This window comes from Gouania willdenowi, chromosome 7 (genome assembly GCF_900634775.1).
Source record: "Gouania willdenowi chromosome 7, fGouWil2.1, whole genome shotgun sequence".
In the NCBI taxonomy this organism is placed as follows: domain Eukaryota; kingdom Metazoa; phylum Chordata; class Actinopteri; order Blenniiformes; family Gobiesocidae; genus Gouania; species Gouania willdenowi.
Genome location: NC_041050.1, coordinates 16,354,181 through 16,365,910, shown reverse-complemented (window position 1 = coordinate 16,365,910; position 11,730 = coordinate 16,354,181). Strand labels below are relative to the sequence as shown.

The following is an 11,730-nucleotide window of genomic DNA, read 5'->3' as shown; positions in this document are numbered from 1 at the left end:
ATTGAACAATTTGCCTCTATCATGGTATCCAGAAAGTAGTGGCTCCAAAAGTCAGGGCAAGCCAATTCCAATGACAGTCGAAACAGTTCAACAAGTCCAAAGACATTGTTTCGTTTCTTTTTTTTTTCTTTTAATAATTTTTAATTCCTTTAGAATTATCAGAATTGTACGACAAATTATCCCACATATTTTCCTTTTAATAGACACCATCTTTAGTGATTACCAGGACAGCAATCAAATTTAATTTATTTTTCAACGAAAAATAAACTGCCGAAACAGTTCAATAACTCCTAAGACATTGTTTCGTTTCTTTTTTTTTTTTTAATAATTTTTAATTCCTTTAGAATTATCAGAATTGTACGACAAATTATCCCACATATTTTCCTTTTAATAGACACCATCTTTAGTGATTACCAGGACAGCTATCAAATTTAATTTATTTTTCAACGCCATTTATTTGAAAGAAACACTACAGTGCTCAATCTGAACTCACCATCAACACTAAAAGAATTGCTTTAACATGAAAAGAAGCCCTGTATTTCACAGGGCATCAAAAAATTGGATCATACTCTTATTGTTCCTCTCCACGGAAATCTTTAGTAAAAGGCGAAAGATTTGTACGATATGAAGAGAAACAAGAGTGGTATAGCTAGAAGACAGACAAGTGTTGGGGGGCCTTTCTTGGAACAATTTGCCTCTATCATGGTATCCAGAAAGTAGTGGCTCCAAAAGTCAGGGCAAGCCAATTCCAATGACAGTCGAAACAGTTCAACAAGTCCAAAGACATTGTTTCGTTTCTTTTTTTTTTTCTTTTAATAATTTTTAATTCCTTTAGAATTATCAGAATTGTACGACAAATTATCCCACATATTTTCCTTTTAATAGACACCATCTTTAGTGATTACCAGGACAGCAATCAAATTTAATTTATTTTTCAACGAAAAATAAACTGCCGAAACAGTTCAATAACTCCTAAGACATTGTTTCGTTTCTTTTTTTTTTTTAATAATTTTTAATTCCTTTAGAATTATCAGAATTGTACGACAAATTATCACACCTATTTTCCTTTTATTGGAAACCATCTTTAGTGATTACCAGGACAGCTATCAAATTTAATTTATTTTTCAACGCCATTTACTAGAAAGAAACACTACAGTGCTCAATCTGAACTCACCATCAACACTAAAAGAATTGCTTTAACATGAAAAGAAGCCCTGTATTTCACAGGGCATCAAAAAATTGGATCATACTCTTATTGTTCCTCTCCACGGAAATCTTTAGTAAAAGGCGAAAGATTTGTACGATATGAAGAGAAACAAGAGTGGCATAGCTAGAAGACAGACAAGTGTTGGGGGGCCTTTCTTGGAACAATTTGCCTCTATCATGGTATCCAGAAAGTAGTGGCTCCTAAAGTCAGGGCAAGCCAATTCCAATGACAGTCGAAACAGTTCAACAAGTCCAAAGACATTGTTTCGTTTCTTTTTTTTTTTCTTTTAATAATTTTTAATTCCTTTAGAATTATCAGAATTGTACGACAAATTATCCCACATATTTTCCTTTTAATAGACACCATCTTTAGTGATTACCAGGACAGCAATCAAATTTAATTTATTTTTCAACGAAAAATAAACTGCCGAAACAGTTCAATAACTCCTAAGACATTGTTTCGTTTCTTTTTTTTTTTTTTAATAATTTTTAATTACTTTAGAATTATCAGAATTGTACGACAAATTATCCCACATATTTTCCTTTTATTGGAAACCATCTTTAGTGATTACCAGGACAGCTATCAAATTTAATTTATTTTTCAACGCCATTTACTAGAAAGAAACACTACAGTGCTCAATCTGAACTCACCATCAACACTAAAAGAATTGCTTTAACATGAAAAGAAGCCCTGTATTTCACAGGGCATCAAAAAATTGGATCATACTCTTATTGGTCCTCTCCACGGAAATCTTTAGTAAAAGGCGAAAGATTTGTACGATATGAAGAGAAACAAGAGTGGCATAGCTAGAAGACAGACAAGTGTTGGGGGGCCTTTCTTGGAACAATTTGCCTCTATCATGGTATCCAGAAAGTAGTGGCTCCAAAAGTCAGGGCAAGCCAATTCCAATGACAGTCGAAACAGTTCAACAAGTCCAAAGACATTGTTTCGTTTCTTTTTTTTTTCTTTTAATAATTTTTAATTCCTTTAGAATTATCAGAATTGTACGACAAATTATCCCACATATTTTCCTTTTAATAGACACCATCTTTAGTGATTACCAGGACAGCAATCAAATTTAATTTATTTTTCAACGAAAAATAAACTGCCGAAACAGTTCAATAACTCCTAAGACATTGTTTCGTTTCTTTTTTTTTTTTAATAATTTTTAATTACTTTAGAATTATCAGAATTGTACGACAAATTATCACACCTATTTTCATTTTATTGGAAACTATCTTTAGTGATTACCAGGACAGCTATCAAATTTAATTTATTTTTTAACACCATTTACTTGAAAGAAACACTACAGTGCTCAATCTGAACTCACCATCAACACTAAAAGAATTGCATTAACATGAAAAGAAGCCCTGTATTTCACAGGGCATCAAAAAATTGGATCATACTCTTATTGTTCCTCTCCACGGAAATCTTTAGTAAAAGGCGAAAGATTTGTACGATATGAAGAGAAACAAGAGTGGCATAGCTAGAAGACAGACAAGTGTTGGGGGGCCTTTCTTGGAACAATTTGCCTCTATCATGGTATCCAGAAAGTAGTGGCTCCAAAAGTCAGGGCAAGCCAATTCCAATGACAGTCGAAACAGTTCAACAAGTCCAAAGACATTGTTTCGTTTCTTTTTTTTTTTCTTTTAATAATTTTTAATTCCTTTAGAATTATCAGAATTGTACGACAAATTATCCCACATATTTTCCTTTTAATAGACACCATCTTTAGTGATTACCAGGACAGCAATCAAATTTAATTTATTTTTCAACGCCATTTACTAGAAAGAAACACTACAGTGCTCAATCTGAACTCACCATCAACACTAAAAGAATTGCATTAACATGAAAAGAAGCCCTGTATTTCACAGGGCATCAAAAAATTGGATCATACTCTTATTGGTCCTCTCCACGGAAATCTTTAGTAAAAGGCGAAAGATTTGTACGATATGAAGAGAAACAAGAGTGGTATAGCTAGAAGACAGACAAGTGTTGGGGGGCCTTTCTTGGAACAATTTGCCTCTATCATGGTATCCAGAAAGTAGTGGCTCCAAAAGTCAGGGCAAGCCAATTCCAATGACAGTCGAAACAGTTCAACAAGTCCAAAGACATTGTTTCGTTTCTTTTTTTTTTCTTTTAATAATTTTTAATTCCTTTAGAATTATCAGAATTGTACGACAAATTATCCCACATATGTTCCTTTTAATAGACACCATCTTTAGTGATTACCAGGACAGCAATCAAATTTAATTTATTTTTCAACGAAAAATAAACTGCCGAAACAGTTCAATAACTCTTAAGACATTGTTTCGTTTCTTTTTTTTTTTTTAATAATTTTTAATTCCTTTAGAATTATCAGAATTGTACGACAGATTATCACACCTATTTTCATTTTATTGGAAACTATCTTTAGTGATTACCAGGACAGCTATCAAATTTAATTTATTTTTTAACACCATTTACTTGAAAGAAACACTACAGTGCTCAATCTGAACTCACCATCAACACTAAAAGAATTGCTTTAACATGAAAAGAAGCCCTGTATTTCACAGGGCATCAAAAAATTGGATCATACTCTTATTGTTCCTCTCCACGGAAATCTTTAGTAAAAGGCGAAAGATTTGTACGATATGAAGAGAAACAAGAGTGGTATAGCTAGAAGACAGACAAGTGTTGGGGGGCCTTTCTTGGAACAATTTGCCTCTATCATGGTATCCAGAAAGTAGTGGCTCCAAAAGTCAGGGCAAGCCAATTCCAATGACAGTCGAAACAGTTCAACAAGTCCAAAGACATTGTTTCGTTTCTTTTTTTTTTTCTTTTAATAATTTTTAATTCCTTTAGAATTATCAGAATTGTACGACAAATTATCCCACATATGTTCCTTTTAATAGACACCATCTTTAGTGATTACCAGGACAGCAATCAAATTTAATTTATTTTTCAACGAAAAATAAACTGCCGAAACAGTTCAATAACTCCTAAGACATTGTTTCGTTTCTTTTTTTTTTTTTAATAATTTTTAATTCCTTTAGAATTATCAGAATTGTACGACAGATTATCACACCTATTTTCATTTTATTGGAAACCATCTTTAGTGATTACCAGGACAGCTATCAAATTTAATTTATTTTTTAACACCATTTACTTGAAAGAAACACTACAGTGCTCAATCTGAACTCACCATCAACACTAAAAGAATTGCATTAACATGAAAAGAAGCCCTGTATTTCACAGGGCATCAAAAAATTGGATCATACTCTTATTGGTCCTCTCCACGGAAATCTTTAGTAAAAGGCGAAAGATTTGTACGATATGAAGAGAAACAAGAGTGGTATAGCTAGAAGACAGACAAGTGTTGGGGGGCCTTTCTTGGAACAATTTGCCTCTATCATGGTATCCAGAAAGTAGTGGCTCCAAAAGTCAGGGCAAGCCAATTCCAATGACAGTCGAAACAGTTCAACAAGTCCAAAGACATTGTTTCGTTTCTTTTTTTTTTTCTTTTAATAATTTTTAATTCCTTTAGAATTATCAGAATTGTACGACAAATTATCCCACATATTTTCCTTTTAATAGACACCATCTTTAGTGATTACCAGGACAGCAATCAAATTTAATTTATTTTTCAACGAAAAATAAACTGCCGAAACAGTTCAATAACTCCTAAGACATTGTTTCGTTTCTTTTTTTTTTTTTAATAATTTTTAATTCCTTTAGAATTATCAGAATTGTACGACAAATTATCCCACATATTTTCCTTTTATTGGAAACCATCTTTAGTGATTACCAGGACAGCTATCAAATTTAATTTATTTTTCAACGCCATTCACTAGAAAGAAACACTACAGTGCTCAATCTGAACTCACCATCAACACTAAAAGAATTGCTTTAACATGAAAAGAAGCCCTGTATTTCACAGGGCATCAAAAAATTGGATCATACTCTTATTGGTCCTCTCCACGGAAATCTTTAGTAAAAGGCGAAAGATTTGTACGATATGAAGAGAAACAAGAGTGGCATAGCTAGAAGACAGACAAGTGTTGGGGGGCCTTTCTTGGAACAATTTGCCTCTATCATGGTATCCAGAAAGTAGTGGCTCCTAACGTCAGGGCAAGCCAATTCCAATGACAGTCGAAACAGTACAACAAGTCCAAAGACATTGTTTCGTTTCTTTTTTTTTTTTCTTTTAATAATTTTTAATTCCTTTAGAATTATCAGAATTGTACGACAAATTATCCCACATATTTTCCTTTTAATAGACACCATCTTTAGTGATTACCAGGACAGCAATCAAATTTAATTTATTTTTCAACGCCATTTACTAGAAAGAAACACTACAGTGCTCAATCTGAACTCACCATCAACACTAAAAGAATTGCTTTAACATGAAAAGAAGCCCTGTATTTCACAGGGCATCAAAAAATTGGATCATACTCTTATTGGTCCTCTCCACGGAAATCTTTAGTAAAAGGCGAAAGATTTGTACGATATGAAGAGAAACAAGAGTGGCATAGCTAGAAGACAGACAAGTGTTGGGGGGCCTTTCTTGGAACAATTTGCCTCTATCATGGTATCCAGAAAGTAGTGGCTCCAAAAGTCAGGGCAAGCCAATTCCAATGACAGTCGAAACAGTTCAACAAGTCCAAAGACATTGTTTCGTTTCTTTTTTTTTTCTTTTAATAATTTTTAATTCCTTTAGAATTATCAGAATTGTACGACAAATTATCCCACATATTTTCCTTTTAATAGACACCATCTTTAGTGATTACCAGGACAGCAATCAAATTTAATTTATTTTTCAACGAAAAATAAACTGCCGAAACAGTTCAATAACTCCTAAGACATTGTTTCGTTTCTTTTTTTTTTTTAATAATTTTTAATTCCTTTAGAATTATCAGAATTGTACGACAGATTATCACACCTATTTTCATTTTATTGGAAACCATCTTTAGTGATTACCAGGACAGCTATCAAATTTAATTTATTTTTTAACACCATTTACTTGAAAGAAACACTACAGTGCTCAATCTGAACTCACCATCAACACTAAAAGAATTGCATTAACATGAAAAGAAGCCCTGTATTTCACAGGGCATCAAAAAATTGGATCATACTCTTATTGGTCCTCTCCACGGAAATCTTTAGTAAAAGGCGAAAGATTTGTACGATATGAAGAGAAACAAGAGTGGTATAGCTAGAAGACAGACAAGTGTTGGGGGGCCTTTCTTGGAACAATTTGCCTCTATCATGGTATCCAGAAAGTAGTGGCTCCAAAAGTCAGGGCAAGCCAATTCCAATGACAGTCGAAACAGTTCAACAAGTCCAAAGACATTGTTTCGTTTCTTTTTTTTTTTCTTTTAATAATTTTTAATTCCTTTAGAATTATCAGAATTGTACGACAAATTATCCCACATATTTTCCTTTTAATAGACACCATCTTTAGTGATTACCAGGACAGCAATCAAATTTAATTTATTTTTCAACGAAAAATAAACTGCCGAAACAGTTCAATAACTCCTAAGACATTTTTTCGTTTCTTTTTTTTTTTTAAATAATTTTTAATTCCTTTAGAATTATCAGAATTGTACGACAAATTATCCCACATATTTTCCTTTTATTGGAAACCATCTTTAGTGATTACCAGGACAGCTATCAAATTTAATTTATTTTTCAACGCCATTTACTAGAAAGAAACACTACAGTGCTCAATCTGAACTCACCATCAACACTAAAAGAATTGCTTTAACATGAAAAGAAGCCCTGTATTTCACAGGGCATCAAAAAATTGGATCATACTCTTATTGTTCCTCTCCACGGAAATCTTTAGTAAAAGGCGAAAGATTTGTACGATATGAAGAGAAACAAGAGTGGTATAGCTAGAAGACAGACAAGTGTTGGGGGGCCTTTCTTGGAACAATTTGCCTCTATCATGGTATCCAGAAAGTAGTGGCTCCAAAAGTCAGGGCAAGCCAATTCCAATGACAGTCGAAACAGTTCAACAAGTCCAAAGACATTGTTTCGTTTCTTTTTTTTTTCTTTTAATAATTTTTAATTCCTTTAGAATTATCAGAATTGTACGACAAATTATCCCACATATTTTCCTTTTAATAGACACCATCTTTAGTGATTACCAGGACAGCAATCAAATTTAATTTATTTTTCAACGAAAAATAAACTGCCGAAACAGTTCAATAACTCCTAAGACATTGTTTTGTTTGTTTTTTTTTTAATAATTTTTAATTACTTTAGAATTATCAGAATTGTACGACAAATTATCCCACATATTTTCCTTTTATTGGAAACCATCTTTAGTGATTACCAGGACAGCTATCAAATTTAATTTATTTTTCAACGCCATTTACTAGAAAGAAACACTACAGTGCTCAATCTGAACTCACCATCAACACTAAAAGAATTGCTTTAACATGAAAAGAAGCCCTGTATTTCACAGGGCATCAAAAAATTGGATCATACTCTTATTGTTCCTCTCCACGGAAATCTTTAGTAAAAGGCGAAAGATTTGTACGATATGAAGAGAAACAAGAGTGGCATAGCTAGAAGACAGACAAGTGTTGGGGGGCCTTTCTTGGAACAATTTGCCTCTATCATGGTATCCAGAAAGTAGTGGCTCCAAAAGTCAGGGCAAGCCAATTCCAATGACAGTCGAAACAGTTCAACAAGTCCAAAGACATTGTTTCGTTTCTTTTTTTTTTTCTTTTAATAATTTTTAATTCCTTTAGAATTATCAGAATTGTACGACAAATTATCCCACATATTTTCCTTTTAATAGACACCATCTTTAGTGATTACCAGGACAGCAATCAAATTTAATTTATTTTTCAACGAAAAATAAACTGCCGAAACAGTTCAATAACTCCTAAGACATTGTTTCGTTTCTTTTTTTTTTTTTAATAATTTTTAATTACTTTAGAATTATCAGAATTGTACGACAAATTATCCCACATATTTTCCTTTTATTGGAAACCATCTTTAGTGATTACCAGGACAGCTATCAAATTTAATTTATTTTTCAACGCCATTTACTTGAAAGAAACACTACAGTGCTCAATCTGAACTCACCATCAACACTAAAAGAATTGCTTTAACATGAAAAGAAGCCCTGTATTTCACAGGGCATCAAAAAATTGGATCATACTCTTATTGTTCCTCTCCACGGAAATCTTTAGTAAAAGGCGAAAGATTTGTACGATATGAAGAGAAACAAGAGTGGCATAGCTAGAAGACAGACAAGTGTTGGGGGGCCTTTCTTGGAACAATTTGCCTCTATCATGGTATCCAGAAAGTAGTGGCTCCTAACGTCAGGGCAAGCCAATTCCAATGACAGTCGAAACAGTACAACAAGTCCAAAGACATTGTTTCGTTTCTTTTTTTTTTTCTTTTAATAATTTTTAATTCCTTTAGAATTATCAGAATTGTACGACAAATTATCCCACATATTTTCCTTTTAATAGACACCATCTTTAGTGATTACCAGGACAGCAATCAAATTTAATTTATTTTTCAACGCCATTTACTAGAAAGAAACACTACAGTGCTCAATCTGAACTCACCATCAACACTAAAAGAATTGCTTTAACATGAAAAGAAGCCCTGTATTTCACAGGGCATCAAAAAATTGGATCATACTCTTATTGGTCCTCTCCACGGAAATCTTTAGTAAAAGGCGAAAGATTTGTACGATATGAAGAGAAACAAGAGTGGCATAGCTAGAAGACAGACAAGTGTTGGGGGGCCTTTCTTGGAACAATTTGCCTCTATCATGGTATCCAGAAAGTAGTGGCTCCAAAAGTCAGGGCAAGCCAATTCCAATGACAGTCGAAACAGTTCAACAAGTCCAAAGACATTGTTTCGTTTCTTTTTTTTTTTCTTTTAATAATTTTTAATTCCTTTAGAATTATCAGAATTGTACGACAAATTATCCCACATATTTTCCTTTTAATAGACACCATCTTTAGTGATTACCAGGACAGCAATCAAATTTAATTTATTTTTCAACGAAAAATAAACTGCCGAAACAGTTCAATAACTCCTAAGACATTGTTTCGTTTCTTTTTTTTTTTTTAATAATTTTTAATTACTTTAGAATTATCAGAATTGTACGACAAATTATCCCACATATTTTCCTTTTATTGGAAACCATCTTTAGTGATTACCAGGACAGCTATCAAATTTAATTTATTTTTCAACGCCATTTACTAGAAAGAAACACTACAGTGCTCAATCTGAACTCACCATCAACACTAAAAGAATTGCTTTAACATGAAAAGAAGCCCTGTATTTCACAGGGCATCAAAAAATTGGATCATACTCTTATTGGTCCTCTCCACGGAAATCTTTAGTAAAAGGCGAAAGATTTGTACGATATGAAGAGAAACAAGAGTGGCATAGCTAGAAGACAGACAAGTGTTGGGGGGCCTTTCTTGGAACAATTTGCCTCTATCATGGTATCCAGAAAGTAGTGGCTCCAAAAGTCAGGGCAAGCCAATTCCAATGACAGCCAAAACAGTTCAACAACTCCAAAGATATTGTTTTGTTTCTTTTTTTTTTTTTAATAATTTTTAATTCCTTTAGAATTATAAAAATTGCACGACAAATTATCCCACATATTTTCCTTTTATTGGAAACCATCTTTAGTGATTACCAGGACAGCTATCAAATTTAATTTATTTTTCAACGCCATTTACTAGAAAGAAACACTACAGTGCTTAATCTGAACTCACCATCAACACTAAAAGAATTGCATTAACATGAAAAGAAGCCCTGTATTTCACAGGGCATCAAAAAATTGGATCATACTCTTATTGGTCCTCTCCACGGAAATCTTTAGTAAAAGGCGAAAGATTTGTACGATATGAAGAGAAACAAGAGTGGCATAGCTAGAAGACAGACAAGTGTTGGGGGGCCTTTCTTGGAACAATTTGCCTCTATCATGGTATCCAGAAAGTAGTGGCTCCAAAAGTCAGGGCAAGCCAATTCCAATGACAGTCGAAACAGTTCAACAACTCCAAAGATATTGTTTCGTTTCTTTTTTTTTTCTTTTAATAATTTTTAATTCCTTTAGAATTATCAGAATTGTACGACAAATTATCCCACATATTTTCCTTTTAATAGACACCATCTTTAGTGATTACCAGGACAGCAATCAAATTTAATTTATTTTTCAACGAAAAATAAACTGCCGAAACAGTTCAATAACTCCTAAGACATTGTTTCGTTTCTTTTTTTTTTTTTAATAATTTTTAATTCCTTTAGAATTATCAGAATTGTACGACAAATTATCCCACATATTTTCATTTTATTGGAAACCATCTTTAGTGATTACCAGGACAGCTATCAAATTTAATTTATTTTTCAACGCCATTTACTAGAAAGAAACACTACAGTGCTCAATCTGAACTCACCATCAACACTAAAAGAATTGCTTTAACATGAAAAGAAGCCCTGTATTTCACAGGGCATCAAAAAATTGGATCATACTCTTATTGTTCCTCTCCACGGAAATCTTTAGTAAAAGGCGAAAGATTTGTACGATATGAAGAGAAACAAGAGTGGTATAGCTAGAAGACAGACAAGTGTTGGGGGGCCTTTCTTGGAACAATTTGCCTCTATCATGGTATCCAGAAAGTAGTGGCTCCAAAAGTCAGGGCAAGCCAATTCCAATGACAGTCGAAACAGTTCAACAAGTCCAAAGACATTGTTTCGTTTCTTTTTTTTTTCTTTTAATAATTTTTAATTCCTTTAGAATTATCAGAATTGTACGACAAATTATCCCACATATTTTCCTTTTAATAGACACCATCTTTAGTGATTACCAGGACAGCAATCAAATTTAATTTATTTTTCAACGAAAAATAAACTGCCCAAACAGTTCAATAACTCCTAAGACATTGTTTCGTTTCTTTTTTTTTTTTTTAATAATTTTTAATTCCTTTAGAATTATCAGAATTGTACGACAAATTATCCCACATATTTTCCTTTTATTGGAAACCATCTTTAGTGATTACCAGGACAGCTATCAAATTTAATTTATTTTTCAACACCATTTACTAGAAAGAAACACTACAGTGCTCAATCTGAACTCACCATCAACACTAAAAGAATTGCATTAACATGAAAAGAAGCCCTGTATTTCACAGGGCATCAAAAAATTGGATCATACTCTCATTGTTCCTCTCCACGGAAATCTTTAGTAAAAGGCGAAAGATTTGTTCGATATGAAGAGAAACAAGAGTGGTATAGCTAGAAGACAGACAAGTGTTGGGGGGCCTTTCTTGGAACAATTTGCCTCTATCATGGTATCCAGAAAGTAGTGGCTCCAAAAGTCAGGGCAAGCCAATTCCAATGACAGTCGAAACAGTTCAACAAGTCCAAAGACATTGTTTCGTTTCTTTTTTTTTTCTTTTAATAATTTTTAATTCCTTTCAAATTATCAGAATTGTACGACAAATTATCCCACATATTTTCCTTTTAATAGACACCATCTTTAGTGATTACCAGGACAG

General features: G+C 33.0%; 18 non-coding genes across 18 annotated transcripts; all 18 read right to left on the bottom strand.

Annotated features, from left to right (window-relative positions):
* Positions 1-529: 529 nt before the first annotated feature.
* On the bottom strand, positions 530-644 carry LOC114467727 (U5 spliceosomal RNA). Its single transcript, XR_003674551.1, has one exon. It is a non-coding gene; the product is annotated as a U5 spliceosomal RNA (small nuclear RNA).
* Positions 645-1,210: 566 nt separating this feature from the next.
* LOC114467726 (U5 spliceosomal RNA) lies at positions 1,211-1,325 on the bottom strand. Its single transcript, XR_003674550.1, has one exon. It is a non-coding gene; the product is annotated as a U5 spliceosomal RNA (small nuclear RNA).
* Positions 1,326-1,893: 568 nt separating this feature from the next.
* On the bottom strand, positions 1,894-2,008 carry LOC114467739 (U5 spliceosomal RNA). The gene has a single exon (XR_003674561.1). It is a non-coding gene; the product is annotated as a U5 spliceosomal RNA (small nuclear RNA).
* A 565-nt stretch (positions 2,009-2,573) lies between these two features.
* Positions 2,574-2,688, bottom strand: LOC114467725 (U5 spliceosomal RNA). Its single transcript, XR_003674549.1, has one exon. It is a non-coding gene; the product is annotated as a U5 spliceosomal RNA (small nuclear RNA).
* A 376-nt stretch (positions 2,689-3,064) lies between these two features.
* LOC114467738 (U5 spliceosomal RNA) lies at positions 3,065-3,179 on the bottom strand. The gene has a single exon (XR_003674560.1). It is a non-coding gene; the product is annotated as a U5 spliceosomal RNA (small nuclear RNA).
* Positions 3,180-3,745: 566 nt separating this feature from the next.
* On the bottom strand, positions 3,746-3,860 carry LOC114467724 (U5 spliceosomal RNA). The gene has a single exon (XR_003674548.1). It is a non-coding gene; the product is annotated as a U5 spliceosomal RNA (small nuclear RNA).
* Positions 3,861-4,427: 567 nt separating this feature from the next.
* Positions 4,428-4,542, bottom strand: LOC114467737 (U5 spliceosomal RNA). Its single transcript, XR_003674559.1, has one exon. It is a non-coding gene; the product is annotated as a U5 spliceosomal RNA (small nuclear RNA).
* Positions 4,543-5,109: 567 nt separating this feature from the next.
* On the bottom strand, positions 5,110-5,224 carry LOC114467736 (U5 spliceosomal RNA). Its single transcript, XR_003674558.1, has one exon. It is a non-coding gene; the product is annotated as a U5 spliceosomal RNA (small nuclear RNA).
* A 377-nt stretch (positions 5,225-5,601) lies between these two features.
* On the bottom strand, positions 5,602-5,716 carry LOC114467735 (U5 spliceosomal RNA). Its single transcript, XR_003674557.1, has one exon. It is a non-coding gene; the product is annotated as a U5 spliceosomal RNA (small nuclear RNA).
* Positions 5,717-6,281: 565 nt separating this feature from the next.
* LOC114467732 (U5 spliceosomal RNA) lies at positions 6,282-6,396 on the bottom strand. The gene has a single exon (XR_003674556.1). It is a non-coding gene; the product is annotated as a U5 spliceosomal RNA (small nuclear RNA).
* A 567-nt stretch (positions 6,397-6,963) lies between these two features.
* On the bottom strand, positions 6,964-7,078 carry LOC114467723 (U5 spliceosomal RNA). The gene has a single exon (XR_003674547.1). It is a non-coding gene; the product is annotated as a U5 spliceosomal RNA (small nuclear RNA).
* Positions 7,079-7,641: 563 nt separating this feature from the next.
* On the bottom strand, positions 7,642-7,756 carry LOC114467721 (U5 spliceosomal RNA). Its single transcript, XR_003674546.1, has one exon. It is a non-coding gene; the product is annotated as a U5 spliceosomal RNA (small nuclear RNA).
* A 567-nt stretch (positions 7,757-8,323) lies between these two features.
* LOC114467720 (U5 spliceosomal RNA) lies at positions 8,324-8,438 on the bottom strand. Its single transcript, XR_003674545.1, has one exon. It is a non-coding gene; the product is annotated as a U5 spliceosomal RNA (small nuclear RNA).
* Positions 8,439-8,814: 376 nt separating this feature from the next.
* Positions 8,815-8,929, bottom strand: LOC114467731 (U5 spliceosomal RNA). Its single transcript, XR_003674555.1, has one exon. It is a non-coding gene; the product is annotated as a U5 spliceosomal RNA (small nuclear RNA).
* Positions 8,930-9,496: 567 nt separating this feature from the next.
* On the bottom strand, positions 9,497-9,611 carry LOC114467730 (U5 spliceosomal RNA). Its single transcript, XR_003674554.1, has one exon. It is a non-coding gene; the product is annotated as a U5 spliceosomal RNA (small nuclear RNA).
* Positions 9,612-9,984: 373 nt separating this feature from the next.
* Positions 9,985-10,099, bottom strand: LOC114467729 (U5 spliceosomal RNA). The gene has a single exon (XR_003674553.1). It is a non-coding gene; the product is annotated as a U5 spliceosomal RNA (small nuclear RNA).
* A 566-nt stretch (positions 10,100-10,665) lies between these two features.
* LOC114467719 (U5 spliceosomal RNA) lies at positions 10,666-10,780 on the bottom strand. The gene has a single exon (XR_003674544.1). It is a non-coding gene; the product is annotated as a U5 spliceosomal RNA (small nuclear RNA).
* Positions 10,781-11,347: 567 nt separating this feature from the next.
* On the bottom strand, positions 11,348-11,462 carry LOC114467728 (U5 spliceosomal RNA). The gene has a single exon (XR_003674552.1). It is a non-coding gene; the product is annotated as a U5 spliceosomal RNA (small nuclear RNA).
* Between the last annotated feature and the right edge of the window lie 268 nt (positions 11,463-11,730).